Here is a 12,544-nt window from a genome sequence, read left to right on the forward strand (position 1 = left end):
CCGGGAGCTCATGGAGCAAATCCCCACTGCAGGACCTCAGCCCTCCAAGGGCCAGCCGTGACAGCCACAATTCCTAGGGTGGGTGTGGAAGGCAGCCGGACTTCCCATGGACCAGGCCAGACAGCTGCAGCCAAAACGCACAACCTAGAAATGAGCCCGTGTCTTTGTATACCACGCGAGGACTGGCTGACCACGGGCTCATCAAATACTGAACGGCTGGATTCTTCAGTTAACTAAGGAAAAACAGCGGCTCTCTAACTTTAGTGGGCATTTAAAAAACAATCACCTGAAATCTTTTTTTTAAGACCAGATTCCTGGGCTTGCAAAAAAGTGCATATTCAATAGGTCCTGTATTGAGCACAGGTGTCTTACTTTAACTCAACCTGGCTCAGCGGCTCTCATCTAAAGTGCCAGTTTTCTCCCAGTACTCTGAGTCAGCCATTACTTTTTGTAAGACAGAGTCACAGAGAGAGGTAATGGCAGAGTGAGAGAGAGAGGCAGAGGGAGAGAGAGAGGTCTTCCATCTTCTGGTTCACTCCCCAAATGGCTACAATGGCTGGAGGTGAGCGGATGCAAAGCCAGGATCCAGGAGCTTCTTCTGGGTCTCCCACACGGGTGCAGAGGCCCAAAGACTTGGGCCATCTTCTCCTGCTTTCCCAGGCCACAGCAGAGAGCTGGATTGGAAGTGGAGCAGCCAGGACTCGAACTGGCACCCATATGGGATGCCAGCACTGCAGGCGGTGGCTTTAACCTGCTGCGCCACGTGCCGGCCCCTGACCACCTGTCTCGATCTCTTTCCTAGATCTCCTCTCACTCTGTCTACCTCTCACTCTTGGCTCAGGTCCCTGAAGGTGCCCCCTTCTCTCCCCTTCAGCTCCACCTGCACACGCCTGCTGTGTCCTTCCCCCTGCCCTAAATCTGGCTGACACCCTTCACGGCTCAGCTGTCCCTGCCACGGATCCTCTTATCCACCCAGATGAGCTCTGAACTCTGAAATGGCGCTTCCTCTCGGGTCACCTTCTATCCTGTCTCCCTCTTCGGTGCTTGCAGTCATCTTTCTGGGACGCCTCGCTGACCCCATCCCATCTCACGACTTTCAAAACCACCTGTGTCCTGAAGACTGTTACCTCCAGCTCAGCCCCTGCACCAAAACCCTGGCCGCCCCACCGTGGGTGCTCCCTCCTGCCTTCCCCGAAGCCAGGAAAGGCTTCTCCCTCCGTCCTCCCCATAAGCAGCTGTCTGTCCAGTCGCTCACATCCCCTTCAGCTTTCTCTTTGTCCCGTGCCACATCCATTCCATCCCCAAATCCCGTCAGCTCTGTGCTCAGTGTGGATCAGGAATCCGTTCATTCTTGAGCTGCCCGGCCCACGAGCCGGTTCCTGGGGCAGCAGCCAGGGGATCCACCTGAAACCGAACCGAGCCTTGGCACTGCCCTGCCAGAAGCTCCTGGGAGCAGCAGGAGCTCACACGGCCTGGCTCACACCCAGAACTCTCCCCGGCCCTGCTTGATTTCTCTCCACGGTTGCGGCACCACCACACCCATCAAGTACCTGTGAGGTAGTCCACGTCCTGCTGCGGGCTGAGTGGGGCCCCTTCTCATGGCTCATACATCAAAGCCCTAACTCCCAGGATGACGGGTTTTGGAGTTGAGGCTTTGGGGAGGTGATAAGGGTTAAATGAAATCAGGAGGGTGGACTCTCGAGTTGAGATTAGTGCCCTTAGAAGAACTGCCAGTTCTCCCTTCCTCCTCTTCCTCCTCCTCCTCCTCCTCCTCCTCCTCCTCCTCCTCCTCCTCCTCTTCCGCCCCTCATGGGGCACAGCAGAAATGTCTCCAGCAGGCCAGGAAGAAAGCCTGACCCCGATCTTGCCTTCCCCCAGCACTGTGAGACAGTTTCTATGTGTGAGCCGCCCAGCTGCCTGACACAGGACCGAGACCATCCCAGTCTCTCCAACCAGATGACAAAATCCACAATAGAAGACACTCCATCTTGTTCACACTGGGCTTCCCAGCTGCAGTTGCCAGTCTGCAAACAGCACGTTTGCCCAGTGAAGAGCCAGCAGAGGAGGGGCCAGAATCGTGGCACACTGGGTTAAACATGCCTGAGACCCCAGCACCCCCTTGGTGTGCCAGCGCAAGTCCAGGCTGCTCCACTTCCGATCCAGCTCCCTCCTAATGTGCCTGGGAAAGCAGTGGAGGATGGTCCAAGTTCCTGGACCCCTGCACCCACTTGGCAGTCCTGGAAGAAGCTCCTGGCTCCTGGCTCCTGGCTTCAGCCTGGCCCAGCCCTAGCTGTTGTGGCCATTTGAGGAGTGAGCCGGTGGAGAGAAGATAGTTACTTCTCTCTGTTTCTCTCTCTGAAACTCTGCCTTTCAAATTAATTAATTAATTAAAAAAAAAAAAAAAAGAAATGGTTGCCCAGGGCCTTGGGAGAAGGTAGCAAAGCTTGCTAAGCACACAAGGAAGTAGGGATAAGTTCTGACCTGCAACTAATTGTTTAGGATGAAATGAATGTGTCAATCGCATTTGCAAATAGCAATACTTGCGTCAGCAGCTCATGCTGCCTATTCCAGTACATCAGGAAATCAAACACCAGTTCCGCCTCTCCAGCTCCCCCTGTTGTCAATGACTGATCAGCACGGGAGAAATCCTTCCAGAACTCCGTCCTGCTGGGGCTTTCTCGGGCAGCAGCAGCCCGGAAGTCAGCAGGCAAGCCATTCAACTCCACTCCACACCCAAACCAATGTCTGAAAGCTACTCCAAGCCAGCTAGCTCCCTGGGACACGGGCCAGCCACACTATCTACACTTTAAAACCAAGGCAGTCTTTCCTGAGGCCCGGAGAACCCGAAAGGTTGGGATTGGCCTGGTGACTGAGCTCTTGACAGCACATCATCGGCTGCACCAGCCCAGCAAGTTCAGAACCGTTCAGACGCATGTCCCTGCACTGAGGGAAGTTGAGATTTTGTTCAAAGCGCTGAGTAGTAACCACCCCTGAAAATCAAGTCCACATGTGCTGGGAATGAAAACAGCCTGCAAAATTCTGAGTTTGGTGTCTGCGCTTGGATGTCCGAGACAGCAGCTTCCTGCGAGGCGGCTGGATTGATGTGTTCTGTGACCGTAATTGAGGAGATGCAGCCTGGGTCACAGATCCAGCCCATAATGGCTTCAGGACTCCTCTGAGAAGGTGTCCCCATGATTTCCTGCGCATGTGTGCTCTCCACGAGGACACGTGTAAGCCATCCAGGGCTCTCACCATAGATGCACCCCATTGATCCTCTCGGTGGACAGCCCGTGGTGGAGAAGGGGGAAGGAACCGGTAACCGAACATAGAAAATATTGATTGGCAACCATTGATTCAAGGCCCCAGGGTGCCCAAAGATCGGTGACTTTTCAGAAAAGAACTGAAGGTGACTTTCGACTACTTTTTACGGACACGTACAGACCAGAGGGAGCTTGTTCAAGTCCCAGCTGCTCCTGCGCTGATCCAATTCTCCGTTCATGCGCCTGAGAAAGCAGCGGTGCTTGGGCCCCTGACTCCAAAACGGGAGACCCAGATGGAGTTCCAGGCTCCTGGCTTTAGCCTGGCACAGCCCTGGCCACTGCAGTCATATGGGGAGTGAACCAGCAGACAGAAGATCTCTCTCTCTCTCTCTTTATAACAATGCTTTTCAAATAAATATTTAAAAACTGTATTAATCTCACAAAATCAAGGAAAAAACACAAGTCATCTTGATGCAAGGAGTTACCCACACCTTTCCTGCAGGAGCCAGCAACAGCCGTGGCTCCTGCGTCCTCCCTTGGCCTCCTCCATCTCACTGGGCTCCCCTTCCCCCCCAACCCAGGGCCTCAGCCCAGAAGTGTACCCCTGTCCTGTGGCCAGAGCTTGTGTTCCTCCCAGCCAACTGGAAAGAGCTGACCAAGGCAGGGCACTAGCTCTTCTGCACATACGCCCCACAATGGAGACCACTACTTCACCACAGGTTAAGTACCAAGTGCCCAGAGTGTTCATGGGAGCCTTTTTGTAACACTCCAGAGAGTATTTTTCATTCAGCAAATACTCATGTCCTCCCTACTACCTACAGCAGGCCTGTGACAGACACCTGCCCAGCAAAGGATGATGACCCCTAATTATCGAGTGACCGCTGCTGCCTCTCCAAGAGCAGAAGATGGAGTGAGAAATGGCTTCCGACTCTGCACCTGGTCACTCGGCCAGAGCTGAACCTCCCCGTGGAGAGGAACCCTGGACTGTCAGGAGGGGCACCAGGAACCCGGCTGAGACCTGCAGGACAACCACGCCCTGACCTCGCCCTGTTCCAAGGTCAGTCCGTGCTTGGCCCTTGAACATTTCAGCTTAGAGCTCTCATTTGCATCTTGTACAAACACCGTGCATAGGTGAGGGAAAGAATACATCGCAGCCTAATCCAATAGCTAATTAGCAGCACCTGCACCAAGGCGCGATTAGCATCTTGCTATTAGGTTACTGTTTGTGTTACAGGGGAAGTGATTAAGCCTGTCAAAGTGTCACAGGACTTGCTTCATTTTTCAGTTCATGTATAAATTTAAATGCCACATTTTTAAATAGCCTCCGAAAATTCAGCTCCAGCCTTGGCATCACTATTTTTGACTGTTAGTTACAGGCTTCAGTTGTCACTGACAGAACTACAGTTTAGGTCCTACAAAAGTAGAAAGCTCATTTACATAACTAGGCATCTCCTCTCCATCTCTGTGGTTCACAGGATGTCCTCTGCTGGGCCGGCCTGTCCTCCCTCAGGACAGGGACTGTGAGCTCTAAAGGGGGGAATGGTGCCAAGGCTCAGGGCTGCACCCTCGTACCCTGCAGGACACCCAGCAGCACCCAGGTGCTTGTCCACACAGTGGTTCAGTTAATCCCGTTTGCCTTCTGCATGCATGATGACTCCTCCCGAATCTCAAATCCCAACTTGCGCCGGGCTCCGGTCTGTTTCTTTCAGTGTGGCACTAACTCCATAAATGCTACAGACACAAGCAAGCAGTTCTTATTCCCCAAGATGATTCTCAGATGAAGACCAGGAGTTCAGGAGTCGGGAGTGTGGTGCAGCAGTTAACATGCCACTTGGGATATCGCCGTCCCACACTGAAGTTCCTGGGTTCAAGGCCTGGCTCTGCTCCCAGTTCCAGCTTCCCACTAAAGCGAAGCCTGGGAGGCAACAGGCGATGGCTTAGGTACCTGGGTCCCTGCCACCCACGTGGGAGAGACAGCCTGAGAGCCAGGCCCCAGTGCGTCCTGCAGGCGAGCAGTCAGAATCGATTCTAAGGCCTGGTCTTGCCACCCGTAGTGAGGCTTCTGTGCTGCTGTGCTGGCCTTCAAAAGTCTGAGGGACTTGGTGACAGGAAGGAGGGGTCAGATCTGCCCTGGGAGGCTGCAGCACAGGGAGCCTTATGCATAGCCTCCACTGTCAGCATCGAAAAGCACACAGGGGCCGGCGCCACGGCTCACTAGGCTAATCCTCCGCCTTGCGGCGCCGGCACACCGGGTTCTAGTCCCGGTCGGGGCGCCAGATTCTGTCCCGGTTGCCCCTCTTCCAGGCCAGCTCTCTGCTGTGGCCAGGGAGTGCAGTGGAGGATGGCCCAGGTGCTTGGGCCCTGCACCCCATGGGAGACCAGGAAAAGCACCTGGCTCCTGGCTCCTGCCATCGGATCAGCGCGGTGCGCCGGCCGCGGTGGCCATTGGAGGGTGAACCAACGGCAAAGGAAGACCTTTCTCTCTGTCTCTCTCTCACACTGTCCACTCTGCCTGTTAAAAAAAAAAAAAAAGAAAGAAAGAAAAAAGAAAAAAGAAAAGCACACAGGGTGCTGGAGGCAGCTGCCCCGGTCACTCGGAGCGGGCGCCCGTCCCCGGTCACTCACACGGCGTCTCCTAAGGCAGCCACCAAGTGCCGAGGAGGTGTGTGGGCATGGGAAGACTGAGTGAGGAGGAAGAGGCACAGCCGCCCATGGGAACTCACAACCTGCGAGGTACACAGAAATTAATACTTTAAACTTTTACTTTCTCCAAAACTTCTGAAACATTACATCCCCTAAATAGTAGCTTCTATACACCTCATGTATTCATGTATCCCTCCAAAACATATTTCGTGGGCCACTTTTGCAGCTAGCATGCATTGACTTGGGGCAGGCATCTGGTGCAATGCTTGAGGATGCCGGCATCCCGTACCTGAGAGTCTAGCTCCAGTCCTGGCCCTGCCTCTCATTCCCGCTGGCTGCTGATGCCCCCCAGGAGGCCGCAGGTGACGGCTCAGACACCTGGGTACCTGTCAGTCACCCACATGAGAGACCTGGATGGAGGGCCGGTCTTCTGGCTTTGGCCTGGCCCAGTCCTGGCTGCAGCAGGCATCTGGAGACTGAATCAGCAGGTCAAAGATCACTCTTGTCTCTGTCTCTCTTTGATCTCTAAAAAACAGACAATTGTTTAAGAATGAACATTAACCCACAACCTGCCAAGAGCAAGCTACACTCAGACTCCAGTGTGGAAAGCTGTTCTTTGAGCCTCGGCATGGGACACAGGAGCCCCTAACAGCCGCAGCCCCCTTCTTTCAGTGTGGACGCCGACTCGGCCTCCAGCTCCACATCTCAGGGCCCTGCAGACAACGTCTTAAAATCACCATTGCAGGTTCAAGAGCATCCTCCAGGCTCCACAGGGCATGATCCTTCCAGTCAGTGGGAGTCACATCCCTCCTGGCTGTAAGTGGGTGGAGACCCCGCAGGTCCACGTCCTTGTTCTGAGAGAGGGAAGACACTCCCGTGGCTCAGCCGCCACCTGAGAATGAGCAGAGGGAGCCTGGCCCCCACCTTCTTACCGACTAGTCCCGAAGAGTCCTTCCTCCTCCTCCCGCAGTGTCTCCCCTTCTGGTGTGAGAATCCCAGCCTGACACACACACATCCACCTGCAGACATTTTTGGTAGTGGTCGGCTGATGTCATGTCCAGTTCACTAGGTCAGCCTCTATTACAGAAAATATTATCTGGTTAAAATAACGTAGTCTTGGGGCTGGCGCTGTGGCACAGTGGGCTAAGCCTGCAACACCAACATCCCATATGGGTGCTGGTTGGAGCCTGGTTGCTTCGGTTCTGGTCCAGCTCCCTGCTAAAGTGCTTGGCAAAGCAGCGGAGGATGGCCCACGTGCTTGGGTCTCTGCACTCACATGGGATACCAGGAAGAAGCTCCTGGCTCCTGGCCTCTGCCTGGCCCAGCCCCAGGTGTTGTGGCCACCTGGGGAGTGAACCAGATGACAGAAAAATCAATCTCTCTCTCTCCTTTTTTTTTTTTTTAAGATTTATTTATTTATTTGAAAGTCAGAGTTAAACAGAGAGAGGAGTAGCAGAGAGAGAGAGAGAGGTCTTCCATCCAATGGTTCACTCCCCAATTGGCCATAATGGCTGTAGCTGCACCAATCCGAAGCCAGGAGCCAGGAGCTTTTTCCGGGTCTCCCACGGGGGTGCAGGGGCCCAAGGACTTGGGCCATCATCCACTGCTTTCCCAGGCCACAGCAGAGAGCTGGATTGGAAGTAAAGCAGCCAGGACTCCAACCAGCGCCCATATGGGATGCCGGTGCTTCAGGCCAGGGCAGGAACCCCCTGTGCCACAGTGCAACCGCTCCCTCTCCCTCTCCCTCTCCTTCTCCCTCTCCCTCTCCCTCTCCCCCTCCCTCTCCCTCTGTAACTCTTTCAAAATAAATAAATGAATGGTTTTTGAAAGGGTGATCTTACTTAAATAGAAAACAGCAAGAGATTACCCAAAGCAAAACAACTTTTATCTCTTTTAGAGTTTCTAAAGATTTAAGAATAGGACATTTTCAATTTGCTGATTTTCAAGGTTTTTTTTTTAAATAACAAATTGAGCTTTGTAATGCACTTGGTAAATAAAATAGTTAACCAACCATCTCTTCAAGCAGCAAGAAGAGTAAGGGAGAAAGAAAGAGAAACGACCATCAATGTTCCTCTTGACTAGGGCGAGAGCGCAGACTACGCTTCCCAAAGAACACGAGTTGCCTACTTCTCAGCAACAGGACAAAAGCTAGCAGGGGCAGCACTGCGCAGCGGGTTAAGCCAGCTCTTAGGACGCCAGATCCCATGTCAGCGCACTGGTTCAAGTCCAGTCTACACCACTTCCAACCCAGCTCCCTGCTAACGCCCCTGGGAAGGCAGTGGAACATGGCCCAAGGACTTGAGTCCTGCACACGTGGGAGACCTGGAGGGAGCTCTGGGCTCTTAGCTTTGGCCTGACCCAGCACTGGTTGCTGCAGTCATTTGGGAAGTGAAACAGTGGACAGAAGATTCTCTCTCTCTCTCTCTCTCTCTCTCTCTCTCTCTCTCTGCCTTTCAAGGAAGTTTTTTTTTTAAAGAACTGACACAAAGTATCATCAACAGGGCCTGAGCATTTTGCCCTGACATGCTGACTCCGACGTTTCTCTAATCCTACATGACATAAGTCTTCTGTGTTAAAATCAGATGTAATCTGAAATTAATGATGTGAGAAAATTGTTGCAGTTATCATTTAATCAAGCCACTTTCATAATGCAGTTACTCACCTTGGCTTCCCAGAAACTAATGAAAGGAAGAGCTTCGCCAACAGCGTGGCATGGCCTGGGGTCTCCTCTTCCATCTCTCATCACGGACTGGCTCTGCAGCCTGGGATCAGTCACATCACACCCCCAGGCCCAGGTTCCTGTTACCAAGACTGTGGATTATATTCCTCTGTATGGCAAGCACTTACCAAGAGCTCACAGGAGATGCATAAATACTAGGAGGGACACAGTTCTTACCCTCGTGGAACCTGTGGTTTAGTGCAACAGAAAATAAATGACGGCGTACAGTGATGGTCGCAATACAGGACACTCAGAGAACAGAAACAGAGAGGCAGAGATGGGGTCCTTTTCAAATAGAGTGACCGACGCGACAGCAAAGATGACAAGAACATGAGCTCACTGCTACAAAGGACTAGACACATAAAGGGCATTCAAAAGACAGTACACCTTGCATTGCTTCAGAACAAGATTTGGAGAAAATTCTGGAATAAAAACAGGTAGGGCTTGAAGGCAATAGCAGGCTAGCTATTGTCGAAAATTCTACAAGTCACCTAGACAAACGGAACATAACAAACCTTTCCAATGCATGGCTGAGGTCACTAATCACTATTTTTTTAACTAAGCAGCTGCAGTCGCAGGCTCCCAGACAGAACAGCCGGTCCTCAAATGACTGAGGGCACATGACCTACAGTTCTGGGACAGGAATCAAGGCTGTGACCTTGCTTAGGGCAGGGCTTTGCAACAGAAATACACAAAGAGCTCACACTCAGTTTAAGAGAAGACAGATTCCAACCTCAAGTCCCGTCTGCTCCACTCCCGGTCCAGCTCCCTGCTAATGCGCCTGGGAAAGCAGTGGAAGTTGGCCCACGTGCTTGGGTCTCTGCACGTGGGAGACCCAGATGAAGCTCCTGGCTCCTGGCTCCGGCCTGGCTCAGCACCAGCATTTTCGGCCATTTGGGGAGTGAGCCTGTGGACGGATGATCTCTCTCTGTCTCTTCTCTTCCATCTGTAATTTTGACTTTCGAATAAATTAAAAAAATCTTTAAAAAAGAGAGAGCGTGAAGACAGGAGGAGCTGGCATTGTGGTGTAGTAGGTAAAGCTGCCACCTGCATACACAGGCATCCCATGTGAGTGCCAGTTTGAGTCCCAGCTGCTCTGCTTCTGATGCAGCTCCTTCCTTATGCACCTGGGAAAGCAGCAGAAGACAGCCCAAGTGCTTAAGCTCCTGCAGTCCACATGGGAGATCTGGAAGAAGCTCCTGGCTCCTGGCTTTCGTCTGACTCAGCCCTGGCTTTTGCAGCCATTTAGGGAGTGAAACAGTGGATTGAAGACCGCTCTCCCTCTCTCACTGTAACTCTGCCTTTTGGTTTCCCAGCTGCTCTGCTCCCAACCCAGCTCCCTGCTAATGCACCTGGGAAGGGTGTAGATGCTGGCACAAGTGCTTGGGCACAGGGCACCGATATGGGAGACTCAGATGGGGCTCCAGTCTCCTGGATTCGGCCTGGCCCAGCCCTGGCTGTTAGGGCCATTTGGGAGGTGAACCAGAGGATGGCAAATCTCCCCCTCTCCCTGCCTTTTAGATAAATAAAGTCTCTCCTGTGATTCATAACTGCAGGTTTAACTTCCTGCTGTTGGGATTTAAATTCGGTCTCTGGTTTTGGAAATTCTAAAGTGAGAAATTAACAGATGAAGATCAAGTGAATACAATCTCACAATCCAAAATTATAAACCACATGAGCAAAGAATCAGCTACGAGTAAAAATAAGCGGAAGCAAGAAATTAGGCCCACAAGGACTCCAGCTATTGGAGATACCGGAGAGCAGAAAATAGCCGTACATAAAAGCAGCACGCGATGACGCAACAGTAGTGAGCTAGAAGCTATTACCTGATAAACTACAATTATTAATACTTATTCCAGCCAGTGCCATGGCTCACTAGGCTAATCCTCCACCTAGCGGTGCTGGCACACCAGGTTCTAGTCCCAGTCGGGGTGCCGGATTCTGTCCTGGTTGCCCCTCTTCCAGGCCAGCTCTCTGCTGTGGCCAGAGAGTGCAGTGGAGGATGGCCCAAGTGCTTGGGCCCTGCACCCCATGGGAGACCAGGAGGAAGCACCTGGCTCCTGGCTTTGGATCAGCGCGGTGCACTGGCCACAGCGGCCATTTGGGGAGTAAACCAACAGCAAAGGAAGACCTTTCTCTCTGTCTCTCTCTCACTGTCCACTCTGCCTGTCAGAAAAAGAAAAAAGAAAAAAAAAACACTTATTCCAAATAACAAGAAGTGAAAGAAAATATGGGGACAATAAGCAACTGTAAAATACAACGTAGTCTTCTGGGGAAGTGTCGCTCCCCCTCTTCGTGGAGGAACGACACAAGACCCTGCGCTGTTCTTTCGTCTGCTCGGCCCTCCCCGGGCTTGCTGCTGGTTCTTCCCGGGTTGGCTACCATCCCTTCCACCTCCGTGGAAGGGCAGTTCCCCCCGGCCACATTCCCCACTTCTGCAGGGGAGCGGCACACCGCCGGCCGGCTTTCTCGGGGGCTGCACGGGCTCCCTTAGATGTTCCCCATAGATGTTCCCGGTGCATGCCATCTCTCTCCTCCTTTATAGTCCTCCTCCGCCAATCCTAACTCGGCTGCCCACACGCCGAGTACACTGCTCTCCTCCAATCAATAGCAAGTCCTACAGTTTATTAGTTGAACTGGAGGCAGCTGTGCGGAAGCTGCTTACTTCTCTCCCAGCGCCATATTGTGGGAGAGCAGATGCATAGAATAAGTCTTAATTCCAGTAACTCAGTCTAGTCCGGTTGCTCCCCACAGATCCCCCTTTCTTTTTATTTTTTGGCGTTGATACGTGCCTGTCTTCGGTGTCCCGCGGCACACACTCTGCTCTACTTGCTAGAGTTGCCACAGGCTCTTACAAGTCCTATCAATCAGGCAAACCGAATCCGGGTCCTCTCTTCGCCATGTTGTGAGGAGGTTTTTAGGCGCTGATGCGTGCCTGTGTTCGGTGCCCTGCAGCGCATGCTCTGGTCGAGCCTGCAGGGGCTTACAAGCCCTATCAGGCAAACCGAATCCAAGCCTTCTCATTGCCTTTTTGTGGGGAGGCCTTACTGATGTTAATTCGTGCCTGTCTTCGGTGACCTGCGGCGCATAAGCTGCTAGCCGCCCAGGTGCTCATCGCCTCACTAATCGGGCAGACCGAATCCAAGCCTTCTAATTGTTGTATTGTAGGGAGGCCTTTCTATTTCTCTATTTCTCTATCTCCGGGCATTCCTATTTCTCCCATTTTACTTCTGTCTGCCAACATTCCCATTTCTCTCACTCCACTTCCAAACTTCTGTTTCTCTTATCCCCGCAGCTTCCCGCTGCCCGCCCCGAGGCTACTTCTCGGCGGCTTCCCGGCTGAGCCGCTTCAGCCCGCGCCTCTTTCATCTGCGCAGCTTCCCGGCTTTGCGCGGCTTGGCTTCGCACGCTCCGCGGTCTCCACGCCCTTCGCGTCTGCACCACGGCCTCGCGCCAGCCCCGTTCCCTATCTATTCACGCCCCATGCTCTCTCTGCACGCGGCGGCTTCCACGAGTAACACAGCGTAGCTTACGTGTCCGCCACTAGCATTCAATCTAAGTTCCCCGGGCTAGCCTGGCGAATTCAACCCAGCATACGTCTCCGCCCCACGGTTTGGCTTCCCGTCCTTTGCTCCCCGGGCTAATCAGATGGATCCCAATCTGGCTTACGTTTCAGCTTCTGGTTTCAACTTTTCGCCCCCTATTCCCGGGCTAACTTGAGAATCCCAAAGTGGCTTTCGTGTCCGCCTTGGCCTGCCCCCCACGGCTTCAATTTCCCTAACATTTTTCTCTACCCGGTATGTTTCCCCAAACTTTCCTCCAACGATATTCCTCCCTCATTTCTCCTGGCCTCTCCCCACAGTCCGCGTCCGAGTCTGTTTGTTCTAGCGTTCACTTTCGCTTTCGACCTTAGAGATTTCTC

General features: G+C 52.9%; 1 long non-coding RNA gene across 1 annotated transcript; it reads right to left on the minus strand.

Annotated features, from left to right (window-relative positions):
• Positions 1 to 5,820: 5,820 nt before the first annotated feature.
• On the minus strand, positions 5,821 to 10,861 carry LOC127492156 (uncharacterized). The gene is made up of 3 exons (XR_011379082.2): positions 8,566 to 10,861; positions 6,314 to 6,980; positions 5,821 to 5,986 (listed from the first exon to the last, which is right to left on the minus strand). It is a non-coding gene; the product is annotated as an uncharacterized LOC127492156 (long non-coding RNA).
• Between the last annotated feature and the right edge of the window lie 1,683 nt (positions 10,862 to 12,544).

This window comes from Oryctolagus cuniculus, chromosome 9 (genome assembly GCF_051225735.1).
Source record: "Oryctolagus cuniculus isolate XC-2025 breed Fujian yellow rabbit chromosome 9, ASM5122573v1, whole genome shotgun sequence".
Taxonomy (NCBI): domain Eukaryota; kingdom Metazoa; phylum Chordata; class Mammalia; order Lagomorpha; family Leporidae; genus Oryctolagus; species Oryctolagus cuniculus.